The sequence below is a fragment of the Ictalurus furcatus genome, chromosome 5 (assembly GCF_023375685.1).
Source record: "Ictalurus furcatus strain D&B chromosome 5, Billie_1.0, whole genome shotgun sequence".
NCBI classification, from domain to species: domain Eukaryota; kingdom Metazoa; phylum Chordata; class Actinopteri; order Siluriformes; family Ictaluridae; genus Ictalurus; species Ictalurus furcatus.
In genome coordinates, this window is record NC_071259.1 from 33,616,924 (window position 1) to 33,631,788 (window position 14,865).

Below are 14,865 nucleotides of genomic sequence, written 5' to 3' on the forward strand. Positions count from 1 at the left end.
ACGAGCCGCGTGGACTCGACGGTGGGGGCCTCCGCCGGCGCCGCACGCAACACCGTGAGCGAGAGCGCGCCGAAGCGGCTCGGTCCGCAGCCCGCCGCACGCGACCAGCAGGAGGAGGAGGAGGAGGAGGAGGCGGTGATGCGGCATCGAGACTCGCGCGCTGTCCGACAGCAGCAACAGCAGAGACCGCACGCAGCATCGCCATCCTCATCCTCAGCAGTGCCGTTTTACACCCTGCCGCCTCCACCGCCGCCGCCGCCGTCTCACAGTGCGCGTGGACACCGGAAACCGCCCAGCGCGACCGGACAACTGCAACGGGGCGGCGCACGAGAACCGTCATCATCATCATCACCATCATCACAAAGTCAAGGCGCCGAGTCGAGTCTCGCGAACAGCCAGCGGCGCAACTGCACCTTCACGAAACCGTCAGCTCGAGCTCTCGGTTCCGTTTCCCCGGAATCTGTCGGTGACCCCGCCTGGTGCGGCTCGCGATTGGCGGAGGATCGGTCTCGAGGGAACCAGTGGAGCAAACCTGCGCATCGTCTCTCGTGCAGCTGCGGAAAAGAAGGCGGGTCGTTGCCGGAAGAGCAGCAACAACTGCAGCAGCCACAACAAACGCTACAGCAGATCAGCAGCAGCAGCAGCAGCAGCAATCCGTTCACCGCTCTGCTGCTGCAAAACCCGCCAGCGGCACCTTCATCATCATCACCGCTATCTTCATCATCATCATCAGCGCAACAGCATCAGCAACAGCATCAGCAACAGCATCAGCATCAGCCGCCGCGCGCTCCCGCGGGCCAGCCGCCCGAAACCGCCGCTCACGCGCTCCAGGACCCGCAGGCGGCTCGGTTGCAGGTGCAGCAGCAGCGGCTCGTGAGGAGCAGTCTCCCCGAGAGCTGCGCGAGAGGAACACCGCACGAGCTGTGCGCGCAGCGGCCCTGTGGCATACAGCAACAACAACAACAACAGCAGCAACAGGGCGCGCGAGCGGAATGGCACCGTGACGGAGACACGAACCCGAGCGCAGAGCACGAGCCTCAGAGAAACCAAGGACATCAGGTAACAGCGACATAACGCCACACACACACTCACACACACACACACACATACACACGCGCGCGCGCGCGACGGAGTTAAGCGTTGCAGAGGAGAGTTGACACTTACAGTGCGGAATTAACACCTGCACATTTATACCAACACCACAGCGCTGAATGAAGTCTTACACTGTTAAATAAACACCTTCGTGTTAACTGTACACTGCTGAATTTCCACATGCAGGTGTGTATTAATGTTTGCAGTGTTTAACTCTCACACACACCTGCAGGTTTAAGTGAGCACCTTCTGAATGAGCACCTGTGTGTTGAAGGAGAGAAATCAACACTTACTAATGTACATTAGCACTTAGGGTGTTAACTCTTACAGGAATAAACAGCGGCAGATTCACATCAAGTTCCGCAGTGTTCGTGTTAATACCTACAGCGTCGAATTAACACTTACAGACTTCACACAACCGCCACAGGCGTGCAGTAATACGTACGGTGTTGAATTCATTCTTACATCGTTAGATAAACACCTGCACTGTTAAGTCTTAGGGATAATTAAACACCTGCAGGTTTGGTTTAATACCTGCAGTATTTAATGAACTCTCACAGGGGTAATTAACACCTGCAGCACTGAGTCAACACTCAGCGATTAGACTTAACACCTCGACTGTTGAACGAATTCTCATGGGGATAAATCAACACCTGCAGACTCCTGATAACACCAGATGTGTATTAACGCCTGCAGGGTTAACGTGTACGGTGTCGAACTGACTCACAGTATTGAATCAAAACCTGCAGATTTTTATTAACGCACACAGAGTTTAGGTTTACACTTACAGCTTTAGCACAGTGTTCAATCAACACCTGCCGGTCAAACACCTAGCGTGTTGACTTCACTCCTGCAGGGATAAATCGACGTCCGCAGGCGTGTAATGATACGTACAGTGTTGAATTACGTCTTCGGTTTTTAAATCAACACCCACACCTAAAGAACGGCACGTTACATGAACACCTCTAGTCTAAATGTTCAGAGGGATAAGTAAACACCTGGAGATTTCACAGTGTTGAATTGACTCAACACCCGTCGACAGCAGTGTATTGATGGGACAGTATTAACGTCCACCGTGTTGAGTCGAGTCATACGTTAAACACTTGCGGTGTTGACTGAAATCTTAGTATTTGTGCGCGCTCGGTTTCACACGAGTGAACGGTGTAAGGGTTCATTTCGACACTGTGGTAGTTATATATGTATTGTAATGTATAACGCTACCACGGGTAACGCTAAGAGTTCATCGTGCGCTGCGAGTGTTTATTCAACACCTGTAGGTGTTAACTGCAGACTGGAGTAGTGTTGTGCATGCTACATGTTTAGCTTTGTGCATTAGTCTGGAGTATTTGGCCGCGTGCACGTTTGTATTTTAGAAATCGGGGTCTGGACGATTAATCATTCTCGGTACCGTTAATGTTACTGCAGATGCAGTCAGGCGGCGTTGAGTTTGATGCGTGTGAACACTGTGAGTGTTGATTCAGCGCTGGTCTTTGTTGTGCGTGGTGGTGGTGTGTGTGTGTGTGTGCGCGGGCTACACGCCGCTCTGCCGTGTTCAGATCCCTGATCAATACTGACGACGCTCGGGATGATTCTGACCATCAGCGTGATGGAGTGGCGAGGTCATCATGCCTGAAAACATGGTGTTAAGTGTCGTGTTGTACAATCCCAGCAGCGTGTGTGTGTGTGTGTGTGTGTGTGTGTACAGGTTATACTGTGTGTGTGTGTTACTGTGTTATAGTGCATCACAGACAGTAAAATGGTTGTGGGGTTGCTGTTGGATGAAGTGTGGAAGCTCAGCGGTGTTTATTTCGGGAGACGGGTGTTTATCCTGCGCTGTGCGAGTTCATTCAGGAGAACGGAGGCAGTGTGACGCCGACTGCAACAGGCTGTCAGAGCTGCAGTGGCCATGATGCAGAACCGCACTTAAAGGAACAGTTCGGACTAAAAATAATTAAAACAAACACACACGTCTTCCCTCCTCGTACCGACTCGGCTCGGCTCGGCTCCATCGACCGAGTGTGTGTACGCCGTGTGTGAAGTCTGAGTCTGACGTTTTGTACAGAAGCTAAAGTAGCTAACATGTAAAGGAAGTGTGTTTGATTCTCTCAGTGATGTCACACAGACGCACGAGCTGAACTTCGCCCGCGGAGCTGAACACTGCAGCGTTATTTATGACGGACGCCATCTTGAATGACCAGAACTGCCTCTGTTTTTTCTTTTTTAGTGATATGAGGAGTTTGATATAACTCCTCCCTCTTGGCTCCGCCTCCTGGAGTTTGAAGGTGGAATTCTATCTGTAAGATTTTTGTTTGGTTTGGTTTTACTTTTGAACTTTAATGTGTGAGTATTACAGCACACTCCTCTGGCAGCTCTTTTACGAAATCCTTTATGGGATTAAAGAGCTTAAAAGATGTCGGGTTTGTGCGTTTTAGCCAAATATTTTTTAGGGGGGATAACGCTGCGTTGGACGTCCCTCGGAAACAGGAAGGCGGCGCTCGTAATGACGTCGTTTCCGAGCTCTGCGAGTTCGAGGTCAAAAAGTGAAGAAAAAAACCCACAAACGCCTCTACGTTCATCTTTAATTAGCATCGAGCTAGCCAGCTAACTGCGCTGAGTGTGCGGATATTCACCTCAGAACAGTGACGTGTAGAATCAGTGTTATAGATTTAATATGTGAATATATCTGTGTGTTAATGATCTAAAGCTGGTGTGTGTGTGTGTGTGTGTGTGTGTGTGTGTGTGTATAGTGTAACTTATTTAAAGGTCAGAAGTGCTGCTGTGATTACTGCTGATGCTGTGAGCGGCCATGTTGCTCCGTCACTCCCTGAGCTCAGAGTTGAGGAGACCGTCCCATGTTGCAGGAATTCCATCCTGAGGGGGCGTTTACTTTGGGCCAGGAATTTGATCTTTAATCGTGAAACACGTCCAGATCGCTGTCGTGTCGTCTGTTCGTTAGCGTGACAAAGTACAGCAGTCTCACGTTACGTAGTGTTACCTGGTATCGGTTGTTGGTATCACTACAGGTACACGAGCACCGTATCACACCTGGATCAGACACCAGGATCAGACACCCGGATCAGACACCCGGATCAGACATCGGCTAGTTCCTGCTGTTATTATTTAAAATTGCAGTTGCCTAACCTGTATAAACTCTAGGAGGATTATAACGCACTACAGATGTGTATGTGGCGTGAGACAGGCGTGTCCGTGTTAATGAGGAAGTGTGTGCGCTCCTCTAGAGGGAAAATCCGTGTCATTACTTCCTTGTGGGAAATTCGACCCCGTTTCTGTCTCTCTGTTCCACTTCATCATCCCGAGTGCAGATTTGAGCGCTAACGTATCATTACACGCGGCGCTGCTGAGTTCTGGACTGTGATTGGTCAGAAGGTGGTGATTAATTCTCTGGAACAGCCGCTCTGACAGTAGCGCAGGTTTATATTAACGTGCTCGTTCTAATTTACGTTATGGTTTCTATAGCAACGGCTCGTTCGCAGGGACGTGTCCCGCAGACGCTGCGCTGATAATGAAGAGGTTTTCGGAGTGTGTAAGCGTTTTCTGTAAGGAGATGCTTCTTTAACGGTTATGGAAGGAGTCTCCAGTGAAAGGAATCCAGCGCCGTGCAGTGATGTTTGTGAGTGCAGATGCGTACGGAAAACGATATAAAGAATTTGAAATGATGCAGGTTTAATTCACCTTCTTTCTTCTTCTAGAGCACGTTTGATTTAGTTTACCCTGCGTGTTCATGAACATGAACTCGCAGACGTGTAGGAGCATGTAGTTATAATCCCTCGTTATTCACGCAGGAATTCAGAAGACTCGTGTCCTAGTGAAGGTCAGCTCTTCGTTACTTCGTGATCAGTACATGCTTTAACTCATCACTAGCTCATATTTCAGTAAGATTTAATTCAGGTATTAGTGCAGGATTATTTATTTACTGTTATGGTAAAGAGTTACCTCTTAAAGGTTTTACATAGAACCCTGAAACCCTAGAAACAGATTAGTTCCTGGTCAGGAAGGGGAAAGGTTTGTTTTTGTTTTGTTTTTTGTTTTGTTTTTTTTTTTACCAAAAATGAACTTTTTTTTGAAGAACCCATTCTTTTGAAGAGTGTGTGTATTAACTGGATAAGTCCAAACTCTAGAACATGTCACGTTTAGCTTCTTTGTACTTGGCACATTCTTACAGAAAGATTTATGATGTTATATATACATATATATTTATGGTTTCATTGGATATAATGAAGTGTTTTTTGCTTCTGGAAATGGGTTCTTCTTGGTTTCTGACAGGGAAATATTTGTTCTACGTAGAACCTTTTAATGGCTCCAAGAACCCTTAAGGGTTCTATATCATCGGGACAGCCACAAATATTGTATATTGTACAACGATTTTATATCCATCGCTGCTTAATTCAGCATGAAGTGTTAACTGATACTGTGACGTAAACAAATGTGTAACTGTTATAATAAATAATACATAAATAAAAACACAAGCGAATAAAATGTAAAAGTCACTAAGAAATATTTATGCAGTTAAACGGTCTGATTACGATTCGGTCATTCTGCACATTACTCAGTAACTGCAGTGACGTTACAGAGCGAGGGAAAGTCGATCTGAACCCAAATCCTGGGGTTTAAAGGGTTAAAAACAACCGCAACAACCGCACACTGTGCTGTAGGGGGTGTGTGTGTGTGTGTGTGTGAGAGGTCTCATGCAGCTGCTGCTCCACTGCCTAATCGAGGGTAATTTGCCGAAAGCGTAATTGTTGGAGAGAAATCAGACTGAACGTTACACCAGACTCAGACCGGTTCAGCCCTGTAATCTCTTCTGGATAAAATCACCCCTTTTAAATTTTTACTAAAAGTGGAACGGGACTAAAAATAATTTTTGCAGCTTGAAACGTCATGTGTTGGGGTCACGACACACCGTTTACGCGTATAACCTCAGACACGTTCCCGGTAACCGGTCTGTAGTCTCAGGTGTGCTTGAGATTGAGGTTGAGCTTTATAGTCTCTGCTGATTCGTTGGTTTTATGTTAGAAGGTCAGTCAGTGTTTGTTTGGTGTTTACACTTGCAGTATTTATGTTGGAGTTTAGGTTCCTAATGGTCCGGTATTCAAGCTTATCGTGTCATCTGATTCCTGGTGTTTAGGCTTAAAGACTCGATCATTTTTGGAGGTTTAAGGTGGTATTGCGAGCCGTTAGTGTTGTGGTGTTTAATCTTATTAGTTGGCCAGGTGGTGTTCAGGTGGTGTTCGGGTGGTGTTCAGGTGGTGTAACAGGCTCGCCGTGTGTCTCGGCGTTATAGATTCAGTCGTGTGGTGTTTAGAATGAAAATGATCTCGGTCTTTGAGTCTTTTCTGGAGTCTTTGATCTGTTGAGTCTTTTCTGGTGTTTAAGTTTCGACTGTAGCCCGGTGTTTAGGTTTATCTGACGCTTCCTTGTGTTTTTTATCTAATTTGAGACATTTTCTGGTGTTAAGACACACGGCTTCAGTTATCCGTGTGATGTTTTGGTCATTTCATGGTGTTTAGGTTTGTAGTGTTGTCCAGATGTTGGTCCGGTGTTTAATCCGATGGTTTTATTTCATGTTGTAACTGTACGTGAGCTGTGGTTGTCTTTCAGTCGAAGCGCCTGTTCCCTGAAACACTGCGTGCACGCGTCCATTTCTCGGGCAGTCGTTTCAAACGCTTCTTGGTTTTTGTTTTCGTACAATTTTGCTTGAATTGATTCCCAAATCAGCCATTTCCCCCCCGCCCACGGGATATAGTCACTGCTGTCGCTGTCTTCACTGATAAATCAAAGCACTTTGTGTACAAGTCACATGACTTCCAATCTGAGTGTTCTTGTTCATGTTGCATGGCCACGTATCAGATATTTATCCAATCTAGGACCACATACAGGGTAAAGGTGACAATACCCTTTACCGAGATATTACAGGCATCATGATATCTTTTTCTAATTGTTTTTAAAAATGATGATTTTACACTTTTTTTTTTAACACTTTGTTTGTACCGAATCTTTAAAATTGTAAAAATGTATCGTTCAGTAGTTAGAGTAAATCTTTTCAGTATTAAGTAATTACGCAGACATTCACGTACTGGCGAATGAATCTTTTTAAAATTCATGTTTTTAGCAGGATTTTATATTTTGATGCAAATCGTAAGCGTAGAAATATCTTCAAATATCACCGTGTGTGTGGTATCACTCGCCCCTTCACTGTGGCCATAGTCACGCTCACGTCCTCGCCCGCGCTTGTTCTGGATGGAAAATGAAAGACGGAGACACTAAATGCAATGGCAGATGTTGTAAAATGCATCACTAAGCATCACAGTCCAATCAAGAGTCCAATCAAGAGTCCAACAGAAAAATGATGTTCAAACATATTACTGTTTCCCATTTCATGGAGGCTCTGTGGGGAATATCGGCAACGTGAAGGCAGCAACACTCTGCTGTGTGTGTGTGTGTGTGTGTGTGTGTGTGTGTGTGGATTAGATTCTGATGGTGGGGAATGTTTGAGAAAAGAGAATCCTGAGTAGCAGATCCAGTAATGAGCTCTCCCCTGTAGACATTTTCATTAGGGAGTGGAGCCTGGGAAACACACAGCCTGATGGCACATCTGAATGAGTGCAAATTCAATGTCAAAATAGATTTGCTAAATTGGATTTGTATGGAGTGAAGCTGGCAGTGGCGGGAATGCAGGAGCAGGAAGGTACAAGGAGGCCTCGCGCCTCAATCGCACACAGGCAAGGCAAGGACTAGCTTAACATGAAGAACAAGCCCAACGTGTTGGAGATGGTGTATCATGTACCGGTTCAGTATCATGACCTCAGTAGAGGTCAGAGGATTTATCATGATCTGAGATCTGACAGAAGGTTGGATTTAAAGGACGGATGGAACGTGCCTGAGAAGCCGTTTAGATGTGGGTTTGAAGTTCTGGAGCAGTCTGAGGAGTTCCTGATGTTTGGGAATCTGGATAAGTTTGGGATTGGAATTCAGGTTGGACTGGGTATTGAGATTGTGGTTGGATTTGGGATTTGTGGTGCAGGTTAAGTTCAGGATCGGGGATCTGGTTGGATCTGAGGATGTAATTAGGTTTGGAGATCTGAGTGCTGGTTGGGATTTGGATTGTGGTGAAAATGTTTAGTGTTGATCTCAGACATGTTCTGGTTATTGTCTTAGCCACTTCTAGGTTTAATCGTGTAAATCATGCAAGTCTTCTTCTGCTGTTTATGCTTAGGGTTAGGGTTAGGGGTGTGTATGGAGTGGTGAGATTGAGGTTGGATGTAGGATGTGTGGTGGTGGTGGTTGGTCTTTAGATTATGGGTATTTTTTCAGTTTGGTAGTCTTTGGGTGCAGCCGATGTTTGGGTGAAGGGGTGATGGTTGGGTTTGGTTTTGATATTGTATTTAGGTGTTGTAGTGCTGATTGAGTTCAGGATCAGGTACTGATTGGGTCTAAGGTTGCTTTGGGTTTGGCATTTATAAATATTCTGCTGGTAATGTTTATGTTTGCGCTGGCTGGGTTTGGGATTAAGGTACTGGTTTGAATTTGGATTTGGGTGTGGTTTGGGATTGGGGTACAAATGTGAATTTAGATTTGGGATGCTGGTTGTAATTTGGATTGGAGTACTAGTTATTTGGGGGATTAGCATGTCAGTTGGACCTGCTGGTTGGGATTGGAGCACTAGTTGGAGTACTGCTTGGGTTTGGGATTGGCATGGTAGTTGGATTTTGGATTTGAATACTGGTAGGAATTTATCTTAGGGTGCTGGATGGGTTTGGGGTTTGGGTACTGGTTGTGTTTTAATTAGGATGCAGGTTAAATGGTGATGGAATGGAATGGTGTTTCTGTGATTTGGATCGGGGTCCTGATTGGGTTTGGAGTTTGTTTGTTTGTTTGTTTGTTTGTTTGTTTGTTTGTCTCAGGATCTCTTTAGGTTTGACTTTGGTTTTCATTTGGGTTTGGATGGTGCTGGTTGGGTTTGAAGATTTGGGAATCTAGATGGATATGAGTTTGAGGTGCTGTTTGCATCTGAGGAAATACATCACTTCTTCCTGACTATAGATTAGGATCTTTTTAAAGGACCAAAGATTCCAACACCTCTAATACTGACTAAATGCTAACAGGAATCATTAGCTGGTGGTAGAGTGTACCCTGGTTACCTGCCCTACATTGAGGGGTTAATTAGCGTTTCCTCTGTGGTGCAGTCTGGGATTGCTTTCCTCATCGGGGAATCGTTAGGTCCTGAACATATTTGGGATATTCTGATTAATTTCAGTATGTAACAGAGGCTCAAATTTCTCCAAAGTGTCATAACACAGAGATGGAAGAAATGACTGTGTATCAGTTTAAACACTCTTTCTAATTTATAAAATCATCTCAACACTCTGATACCTTCGGGAAACTGAGACCTAATTAGATTTTATTCTTTAACACACTTCATTTTGAATATAAGGGTAAAGAGAGCAGGGCGATGAGAGCCGTTTCAGACCGAGCGTCTGTAGACGGTGGATAGGCAGCGGGAAAAATAATCCAGGGTGGAGAAGGATATAATTAGCTTTTTTACATCAAACCGTTTGAGAGTGTTTACCTCACACGTTCATGTACACCATAAACGCTGTCATCGTCTTCATTTTCCTCAGGAACCTGGCCTCTGTGTCTAGCTGAGCTGGCATTTAAAGAATCAACTTAGCCGTCGCGTTCGCTCAGATTTGATCAATTCCTAACGTTGGACTGATCTGATGTCAGATTTTGTGCACACACGTACTTGATGTATTTTATCTAACGCGTCAGTCTGACTACCGCTGCCTCAGAAAGAATCAATGATCATGATCTTCAGTTAGAAGATCTCACACACAGCCCCATGCCTCGATTGCAGGTTCTACCTTCACTCTTTGAAGCGAAGTTTATAAATAGCGTCTGGATGAGATCACGGATGCGATGTGTTAAAGCATTTACTGCATGACTTTCAAAATCCCAGAACCGCTATACGACCGGACCTCGCGCCGCCAAAACCACTTTAATCACACGTAATCGGTTGTTTATCGGACGTAGCGGTGAGCACGCGACGTGAGAGTCTTTCACCTGGAGAGCGCACCTGATCTCCACTTTCTCACAAACATACATGTGAGAGCTGTCCATCATATGACTCGTGAAGAGCACCTGAGCGTGGTGCCCGTGTCTGGGCCGTAAGTATGCGGGAACAACGACTAAGAGAACCGAGCGAGATGTGGGGGAGGGGTTGGGTGTGCAGCGCTTGTAGGCGGTGAGGATTGTCTGTTCTGTGAAGAGAACTGGAGGTGCAAAGAAACGTAGATATTTTATATGGAATTACGTCATGTTCCTTTTTATTCTTGCTGTTCCTGAGAACTGTATCGTGCTGAGATTTGGACCTCGCTCGCCCACGGAAATAGCTGGATGATAAACTGGATTCAGGGATCTGCTGCGCGTGACATCAGATGAATTAGATTGCCTCTCATCCTCCGATGTGAGGTTTCTCAGCATGTTCCTGCTGCTTAGTGTAGATGAGCTCACACTACACGGTCCATCGCCGACAACATCAAACGTGCTCGAAAATATTAGCACGTCTGTGACAGATTGCACGAGAAAATTGGATCTTTGAACTGTAGTAGTACACACGGAGTAATTAGTGTACATCATGAAGTGATTTATAAACCGATTATTTATCCCGGATAAATCCATCAGAATTACTACAAACCTCCTCTGATAACACGCACGTGTCCGGAACACTGATCCCGTCCCAATCATACTTCAGTCCTCTATCTGTCTTCAGTAATAATCTTTCAGCTCAGTCGCTCATTTTCAGTGCATTATATACAGTTTCGACAGGAATAAAGGTCCTCTGTAGCGTCCTAAAAGGATCGCTTTGCTGGAAAACCTGAAATGTTTTACGTCCAACCCTACAAATCAGGCTTCCCTTTCAGAAAATGTTACTTTACACTGGTAGGACCTTCAAACATCAGAGGAACGTCTGAGGAACCTTTAATTATGAGAGCATACAGAGACATGTATGCCACGAAACTTGCTGATTCAAATGTGCATTCCAAAAAACTTGGGACGCTGTGTAAAATGTAAATAAAAACGGAACGTAATGATTTGTACATCTCATAAACCCGTATGTTCTTCACAGCAGAACATAGAAAACATATCGAATGTTTAAACTGAGGAGATTTACCGTTTTAAGGAAAAAAACAAGTTCATTTTGCATTCTGTCTTTGTCAGTTTTTACACAGCATAAATAAATGTTTTTGGAATTGGGGTTGTGTGCAGTTGTGTATCATGGATTTTTTTGCAACGCTTGAGATTTTATAGAACGAAGGATTATAAAAATGGAAGCTTTTTGTATAAAATAAAAGGTTTTTGGCAGGTTGTAGCGTGCTCGGAGCCTGGCGGAGGTTTAGATTTTGACAGGGACTTTGTTAACTACTCGTATTGATCTTTGCAGCTTTCTCATCAGACAAGCCAGTCGCTGCTTCTTGGAAATCTGCTCCGAGTTTCTTGTCTCTTTTCTTCATTACGCTCTTTGCTCTGTAATAAATGCAGCGTTCACTCGCCGGCGAACAAAAAGTCGCATTCGTTTTCTTAACGTAGGACCTCAAAATATTTATAGACAGCTCTAAAAGCTTGTGAGAGTGCAGCAAGATACATGACACAGCCATCCTCGGGCTGCCAGCTCCGTCTTCTCGGCGGCATCGAGGAACAAAGGACGGAGGTACGAGGCGGCTCGAGCTGCTTCCGCACTGCTGTTTCTGTGCGATTGTTACGGCTCGGGTCGTGGTCTTGGTTTACTGATTGCATTAGCACCTGTGCTGCATGCTAACGGAGGCTTCTGCAGATAGCGGAGCGAGGGAGGGAGGTGAGGAAAGACGAGCAGGGAGGAGGGAGAGAGTGAACGAGACGATGTTGGATACACACTCGGTTGTCATGTGAGCAGGTAGCCATGTGGAAATGGCTCTCAGAGATGCGTTCAGACCTCTGAGGAAGAAAGAAGTCATTGTGATTCATTATACACTGTTAGAAAAGAAGGGTTCCTCGAGGGTTCTTCAGATGCTTCAGGGTACTCGGTTTCTAAAGGGGTTCCACTGTCACGTAGAAGTTTCCGTTGTAGGTTCAAAAGGTTTTCACCAAAATTGCCTTTCACAGAAGGTCGTCGGATTTGACTCATGTAATGGCCCTTGAGGTCGACACTACAGGTGGACCGTTTAGTTTAAAAAAAACACAATATATATCACATAGATCTTTGGCAGCTGATTGATTGACCAGATTCTTTGTTCATTTATTTTATTAAATATCTATCTATCTATCTATCTAACACAATAGTGAAGTGGGCGGGGCTTAAAGCCTTCTTTGAAGTTGGAAAACCTTTTTTTAAATGATTTATTCAGGAAAATAAGGCGCTGTTATAAGAATAATATCTTTTATAATAAAAATCATTTGTAAATCCAACAGTAATGAACATTTTTGAGAAATTCCTCCGTCATAGGTTTCTAGGAACAAGCATAAAAAAAGAAGTTTATTATTATTATTATTATTATTATTATTATTATTATTATCATATAAAATGTTATGTATTCATCTTGACTTTTGGTTTAAAAACATCCGCTGTGGTTTACTGTGTTTCTGCTGTAGTGGGTGTGGTTTATGACACATAATGACATATTTATATCAGAGATACATATATAACATGGTGTGATTGTGAAGTGGGCGGAGCTTAAAGCCTTTGTTGTAGTTGCTACCTGTCTGTTAATGCGGTGGCTGCGAGTGGAGGAAAACAGAAAGAGTGAAAAACAGATTCCGGTTGAGTTTTGATTGTTTCTATTACTGCACTTGACAGTAGAGATGTGTTTAAAGAGATGGGAGAACTCGGTGTTAGACCCTGTGCCTCTGCGCTTTACTGAGTGGGTGTGAACTTTATCTCGGGAGTGTAAATGACGGACAGCGAGGCGGCCTGTGAGGGGTTCGTGTGTGAGATGATTGTTTTGTCGTATTGATTTTATTGGCTGGTGTTTAATTCCCAGCAAATCCTCAAACACTGCTTCAGAGATATAAATCCGTATATAAATCTGTTGATCGATGTTGTCAAACACGTATCCTTTAAAGCTTGAGTTCATTTACTGTGCAGATGTCGATAAAAATAGAAATGGAGAAAATCTGTTTGGTTTGTGTGGTTGTTCTTTGTGTGTAAGAGAATAGATCCTGGGGTATGGGGTCAGGAAGGTTCTCTACATTACAGACGACACGATACTGCTCCGATTCCGAAACCCAAACCTCGAGCATCAGCCGAGTCCCAGAGACCATTGTTGGATTTTCTTTTCTTTAAAAAATAAAATATACTAAGATTTAAAATGAAGAATTTCACAATTTTACACACCTGAAGACACGACAGAGCTGCAGCTTTCACACAGAAATCACTTCTGCAAATATAATAAATACAATCAAGTATAAACTGAATAAAAAATACACTCGAGCCTCTTTACAGGCGAACATTTCCGGCTCCAAATCAAATTTCCAGGATTTCCTGATTTCCATTAAGGATTAGATCAAATTCATTCCTTTTTTCCTCAGATATCTGATTTGCTGATTCTGATCCTGAGTATCAGATCTGTGGCGTCTCCACTCTGTGTGTGTGTGTGTGTGAGTGTGTGTGTGTGTGTGTGTGTGTGTGTTCTATAAAGGAGATAGAACCCGTCTCTTCTTGCGGAAGATGTTGATTAGTAAAGAAATCCACTTTGTGTTTGTAGTTTTGATTCATTAAGGAGCGAAGTCTAAAACGCAGCGCTCTGTACATCAGCGTATTAAATCGATACGTCTTTTGTTTTATTTTTTCTTTTCCTGATCCGTTTGCTCTGTGTTTTGAGAACAGCGCTCTGTCTTTGTTTGCTCTCTGTTTCTCGGCCAAACGCGTCTTTCTGCGTGCATTAAGATACCGAGAGCAATTTTCTAAAGATTCTGCTCTTGATCAATAGCGCTTGGCTCGCTCTCGTTCGCCGCAGACGACTTCACTGGCCAAAAACAGAGTCCCTGACATAAAACCTCAGGAGCAGCGAGCGAAGGCAGCTGGGCTTCGGGTATCATCTCATCATCTCTCAGGTTCTTCATCGGTTCTACTGAATGCTGAGGAACTTCAGCGTGTGTGAGTCACACCTACAGTGGGATGAAACTCGTTACATGACAGTCGGTGAAGTCTGGAGGCGTGGAATGGGGTGGAGTTGTGGAGGGGGGGGAGGGGCCCCCTCCACAACGCAACATTCCTTCCAGATGTTTTGACGTATTACTACTCCAGAAAATGATCTCCAAACGATCTGAGGCTCGCTGACATCTCAGCATGCGTACATAAATAAAACCAAATATCTAGTGCTTGGATGTTTTAGTTGAAATGTTTTTTTCATTCTGTATGAAGAGGATCTGCAGAGGCACAGAAACATCCTTTCTTTACTGTTTAACCAAGAAAACACCACAACTTTTTATTTAAAAAATAGGGTTTTTGTTGTTTTCAGTATAAAATCCACAACAATAATGAATATTTTGGGAATTCTTTCTCATTAGGCGTATGAGCATGTAAAAGCTCGTGAATGCAGAATCTAAAAAACCTGAGATTTCTCGTCCTGAATATATATAAGATATTTTTAGAAAAGCAGACTGAAAAACACGGTGTGTTTTCTCTGCAGTAAAATGAGCTTTATAATGTTTCTAAAGGAAATTGATTTGTTTTCAGGCCTCCAACATTATCCATCAGTTCTTCATGATTGTTGAGAA

At 44.2% G+C, this 14,865-nt stretch overlaps 1 protein-coding gene across 1 annotated transcript in view; it reads left to right on the plus strand.

Moving 5' to 3' along the window:
• The first annotated feature begins 978 nt into the window (after window positions 1–978).
• The window catches only part of kcnn1b (potassium intermediate/small conductance calcium-activated channel, subfamily N, member 1b), a 42,775-nt gene continuing 28,888 nt past the window's right edge, over window positions 979–14,865 (plus strand). The window contains exon 1 of the mRNA XM_053625866.1: window positions 979–1,059. The gene's annotated coding sequence lies outside the window, so the exon portion shown is untranslated. The remainder of the gene's footprint in view (window positions 1,060–14,865) is intronic.